The following is a 6,000-nucleotide window of genomic DNA, read 5'->3' on the forward strand; positions in this document are numbered from 1 at the left end:
AATACTCAGGACATTTGTTAAGAGCAGTAAGGCAGATTTTATTCCAGGGAACAACTCTAGCGGGGTTTGGTGGTAGGGAAAAGAGCTTAGACTCAATTCTGAGTCCAACAAGGACTAGTGAAGATTTATAGACAAGGAGCTGGTTGGGGCAGGGGGTTAGCATCAGTGATGTAAAATTACTAAGAGGAAACATCAGATCTATGAGAAACCTGCTAGGCTGACTCAACAGGATTCTTGCTGAGGGCAGCATGATAAGAAATGGAGGCAGGGAATGAGGAATTTGACCAGATTATCAAGGTGGAGGGTTTTACTAAACTGAGCCAGAAGATTTTTGCTAAAACTGGACTGGCCATGCCAAGGACACAGTCCAGGTCAGGAAACCAGACAAAAAGAGAGCTTAAAGGAGCTTGACTCACTTTTGGTGAAAGTAAAGAGTCCCTGACCTCTCGGTGCCAAGTCGGTGTTGGCAATTGTGAGAGTAGTTAGAGCAGCAACACTCATTTAGTATTTTCAAAACCCAGGATCTACAAATGCAAATACATCTTTTGAGATTTATCTTCAGCCTATCATAAACACATCATAAACAAATATGCAAAAGCAAATCCTATCCACACAACAGAAGTAATCGAGACCTTAGAGCTAGGTAGATGGCTACGTTATTTTACAGTGTATGAAACAATTTCTACCCTATTCAACTCTTTTATTTTTCTAGCCCCTAAATGCACAGATCCGTGTTCACCAAGTTGGATTTATATAGACAGAGATGATCACTGCTCCAGGGCTAAATAGGAGGGCTCAGAATTTTTACAGACACTTGGTCATTGGCATGGACTAACTAGGTGACTGACACAAGGCAAAGAGGGTGCAAATACTTTTATTATATTTTAATTACCATTTTTTTAGAGCTATGCAAGTTTTTTTTTTTTAATTGGAGGATGATTGTTTTACAATATTGTGTTAGTTTCCGCCACACATCAACATGAATCAGTCACAGGCACAGATATGTCCTCTCCCCGTTGAAACTCCCTCCCCACCTCCCACCCCATCCCACCCCTCCAGGTTATCACAGAGCACCGGGTTGAGCTCCTTGCATCATGCAAATTCCCACTGGCCATCTATTTTACATATGGTAATGTATATGTTTCAATGCTACTCTTTCAATTCTTCCTTACTACTTATATTCTCTGGAGTGTCTTCACATTTTATAAAAATAGCCAGTTCCCCAACATGATATTCATGTTTGGAGATCCAGCCAAAGGAAGGAGAAAGATAATGGAGCAAGGTCCCAATGTGCAGGTTGGGGGCTAGAGAAACCGTTCTGGGTCACAGGGTGGGGTGGGGAGTGGGGTCTTCTCATTCCCTTCTCTCCTTCTCCATCAGAACAAACTTTTCATGGCAGAGACCCTGACAGTCACTCTCACCATCCACCAGAAGCTCTCCGCACACTGCATGGTACAGAGCAGGTGCTCAGTCCTATTTCTGACTCAACAAGAATAGTAGGACAAATGCATGAATGCCTGAGGGTCTGCCAGCCCAGAAAGCAATCGGGGGGCAAAGGGGCCCAGAGCCCCCACGTGCCACAGACTGGGAGTCCAGCTCTTCCCACACTGTGAGAGGAGAGAACTCCCCTCCACCGCCTTCCAAAGACAAAGGTGATTCAGTGTAGATTCTGCAGCAGTGTGGGGTGTGTGGACGAAAGATGTCATTGATACCCAGTCCCCACACTGAGGAACTTTGCTGAATGACCCAGGGTCCCCAGTATGCTCAGCAGCCCCTCTCACAGGACAGTGGGGTTCCAGAGCTGCCCACGGGGCCCCGAGTCCCACATCACCCCTGTCACTGCTGTGCAAGAGCAGAAGGTGAGGCAGGAGTTGAAAAGGGAGAAAACAGGATATGGACAGATTATTGGAGCCACCAAAGAACAAACTTCTTCTATAGCGTTACTTCCACCCTGGTCTATGCAAACTTGAAGGATGTGTTGATGATAATAGTGCATAGGACACAATGTGCCCTGTGATATTGGAAAGGGGCGTGTTATCTATCACTGGGGATGCCCAGTGGCTCAATGGTAAGGAATCTGTCTGCAGTTCAGGAGCCGCAGGAAACATGAGTTTGATCCCTGGGTCCAGAAAATCCCCTGGAGGAGGGCATAGCAACCCACTCCAGTATTCTTGCCTGGAGAATCCCATGGACACAGGAGTCTGGCAGGCTACAGTCTATAGGGTCACAGAATCGAACACAACTGAAATGACTTAGCATGTATCACTGGGGAAGCTAGGAAAAGCTAGTGGAAAGCAGAAAATGATCTGTTCAAATTCTCAGGTCAATGCTTCGCTCTAGAGAATAAATTATATGGTCCATCGACTTTGAGATCAGTTCAGTTCAGTTCAGTCGCTCAGTCGTGTCGGACTCTTTGCAACCCCATGGACTGTAGCACGCCCAACTTCAGGCACCATCTCTTTCCCAGCACAGGAAGCTTCCCTGGGCAACAGCCAGACAGGGGGTGTCTAGAACCACCACAAGCTTCCAGGCCCACTGGATGACATCCTTGTAAGTGTCCAAGGGGGCTGGTCCGTGGGAACATTTCCTGGGCCCACTTGGCTGTGGAACACACCCTGGCAGGTGTGTAAAAGGAAGCTCCTGCCCACAGCCCAAGGGCGGCTCTGTCCAGAGCGCCCGGCCTTCTCTCATCTGCACACACACGCGGTCTGTCCTCACCCTCCCCGGGCACTCTGCTCCCCTGCTCCAGCCGCCTCTGCACCTTTCCACCCCCTGCACCCCCAGACCAAGATGGACAAGTTCCTACTGCTGCTTCTGCTGCTGGGGGTCTTCCCTTTCGTGTTCTTCCAAGGAGTGGGTGAGTACCTGTGGAAGCTGGCCCGGGGCTGAGGACGTGGAGGTGGGCCTGGCAGCGGTGCCCGCCTGGTGACCCGACCGGCTCGGGAGGAGACAAAGTCAAGGACGAGGTTGTGGGATGGTTTGAGCGGCAAGGATCCAAGGGCTTTTTCTGCTGTCCCCACTCGGACTGCTCCCAGGGAAAGAGTTCAGGTTCCTTTCCGAGGTCCCTCCTTGGGGGCAGACTGGGGCTGAGGCCCCTTCTCAAGGGGGGACGATGTGTACTTTGCTGGGCTGGCCCTATGAGGCAGAGTCGATGGTTGCTCCAGACTTTCCATAAAGACACAGCCAAGGGGCAGTGATGCAACAGGAACACGTTGCTGAAAGGTCATCTTGAACCAATGTTTCTGTTACAAAAGCCAATATTTCCATTGTCACTTAGATATGTTTAGGCATCAGATTCCTTGTGGGAAGGGAGGTATGGTGGGAAGTTTTGTGAGACTGCAGTCCTACCTTGGGGCCAGCACGGTCCATATGTCCTACAAGAGCCTGGCCTCGGGTGTCTGTATGTAGACGCTCTCATTGTGTTCTTCATAATAGCATCATAGCTAAGGGGACAGCTTTCATATTATTTTTAACACAGCCAAAAATCCCTGTATAGGGACTCCCCTGGTGGTCCAGTGATGAAGACTCTGTGCTCCCAATGCAGGAGGCCTGTGTTCCATCCCTGGTCAGGAAACTGGATCCTACATGACACAACTAAGACCCAGTGCAGTCAAGTAAATAATTAAAAAAAAAAAAAAATCCCTGTGTAAAAACCACCTGTCCTTACAGAATTCACGGTCATAATATGATGCAAGTGTTCCCAAGCTTTAAGAGTATATTGGAAGGAAATATTTAGGATCGTGCTTTTCCCTCAACCCCTTGACCCTACCAGTGTTCTAGCCCAGCTTAATATCAGCCCATTCAACTCTGTAATCAATCTTCGGTTCTATTTTCTATAGCTCCAGATACATTATGTATGGTCTGCCAAAATTTTAAGAAAGGTCAGTGTTTGCAGGGCAAAGGCAATTGCACCATGGAACAAGGTCCCGGATGCAGAACCAGAGATTTCTTCTTTTTCTCAGAGAAAGGTAATGCTACGAAGCCAGGTTCTTCTGGCTCCAGCTGGTGCCTCACTCCTGGCCCTGAGGAGGGGCTGTAGTCTGAGGGGGCCCTCCCTGGGAGGTGGACATGTCCCTAGTCTGGAGGCCGGACTGGGTGTGTCCGGGGGAGGTTCCGGGTATGTTTCTATGGTCCTGAGAATCACTGTCCTTCTCTTCCAGGTCGATGGATCTACAATCACACGCAACTGGACTGTTATGACTTCTGTATGTCTTCAAGTTTCTATTTTAGGGACCTGAAGATTTTAACATTTTGCTGCAAAGGTCAAGATTTCTGTAATAAATATATCGGAGAAAGAAAAGAATGATCAGGTCACTAACTGCTCATTCCCTGTCGGAGGTGGTGTCCCCTCACCCTTCTCTTCCCCGCATCTCTTGTCCTGGATCCTTCCACATTCCCTCCTGCAGAGCATTCGGTGTCCTCCTCTCCTCCAAGTTTCCCTCTTCACTTCCCTCCTGGCCACCAGCTCCTTCCCCCCAACACCAAGTGCTCTCGGCTCAGCTCCCCCTTGGTTCATCTCTGGCTTCCTTCACATCTGTAAATCACCATCCCACCCTCATCCCTCACAGTTACTCTGCTCCTCTGGCCACCTGGTTTCTGATCCCACCTGCTCAGAAGTGACTGCAGTATGCCCAGAAAGGGGATGGGTCCCATTTTCCACATCAGGAGTTTGTGGGGTCAGTGGAAAGCTCAGGAAAATGTGTCCACCTGGCAGATGGACAGAGAGGCCTCAAAGTCCAAGAGGATATCAAGTACCGAGGTCCAAAGAAGAAAAAGTAGGATCATCAGATTTAGATGCTACACACATACTCAATCTATTGACAGCTTTGGTGATGAGGCTTACAGAGTTTCTCTAGGGAGTGAGGTGGGAAAGGGGGTGGACAAGTCATTGACGCTAGAGGCTACCCAGAGAAAAAGTGGGTGAGGGTCACTCTCCAAAAAGGGTCCTGGGTGTGGTCCTGGAAGTAGGTGGGGAAGCCGGACAGAAGAGAAGGATTCACTGTTTCCATGACAACGTGCATGTTATTGGCAGAGCGGGTTCCGTGGAGAAGTGGAACAGAGGCCACCTCACAGCAGGTTGAGGCATGAATGGACCAGGACAGGAGGACGCAGTGAGGGTGGGCAGCCCTTCCAAGGAGTTTGGGAAGAACTGAGAATGCGGAATAGCATCTTTTATAGGAAGAGCAACCTTAATGAATTTAATCAAAGAAAAGTTTTTTTCTTCTTAATGTTTATTTCTTGGTGCTTACATTTGCTTAATGTAAAAATCCTCTTGTTATAACTGTAGCAATGTATGTTTATACATCTTCTCCTTTTCTGTATATATATATATATATATATATATATATATATATATAACATTTTCTGCTCTTTTTGTCTATCTCCTTTTTTTTTTTTCTTTTTCTTTCCTTCTCTTGTTGTTAACATTTTTTCTCTTTTCCTTTGCCATAGGGGAATGGAGATCATTATTTGTGTTTTTACTGCTTATTTTGATTATTTCCATTCACAATTTAAAGCAAATTAAATTGGACATGCTATATTTCTCTTGAAAAAGCAAATAAGAATAAATTAAACCACTTCATGACTTTCATTCATTTTTAAAATATTTGTTTTATTTTTATTATTTATTTAGCTGCACTGGGTCTTAGTTGCAATGTGCGGATCTCTAGCTGTGGCATGTGGGAATCTTAGTTCCCTGGTAGGGATTGAACCTGGGCAGTTTGCATTTGGAGCACAGAGTCTTAGCCACTGGACCACCAGGGAAGTCCCACGGCTTTTATTTAGTTGAAACATTTCAAAGTCATAAGAAAAATCTAAAAACCTACTTTTCTTTCAGAATATCAAGTTTAAATATTTTTTAAAAAATATTTGAGCTGAAATAGGAGGTGGAAAAGAAGACAAATTGGATGAGCCACTGAGGAGTATGGCTTAAGCTAAAACCTTGCTTTTAAATGCGAAAGTGTGAGCAACAGCTCCATCAAGACCAATGGCAATAAAAGC

General features: G+C 46.6%; 1 long non-coding RNA gene across 1 annotated transcript; it reads left to right on the forward strand.

The window, feature by feature from the left end:
* Positions 1-2,422: 2,422 nt before the first annotated feature.
* Positions 2,423-5,478, forward strand: LOC136169062 (uncharacterized). Its single transcript, XR_010663374.1, has 3 exons — positions 2,423-2,550; positions 3,840-3,968; positions 4,161-5,478. It is a non-coding gene; the product is annotated as an uncharacterized lncRNA (long non-coding RNA).
* The last annotated feature ends 522 nt before the right edge of the window (positions 5,479-6,000 follow it).

Source organism: Muntiacus reevesi, chromosome 5 (assembly GCF_963930625.1).
Source record: "Muntiacus reevesi chromosome 5, mMunRee1.1, whole genome shotgun sequence".
Taxonomy (NCBI): domain Eukaryota; kingdom Metazoa; phylum Chordata; class Mammalia; order Artiodactyla; family Cervidae; genus Muntiacus; species Muntiacus reevesi.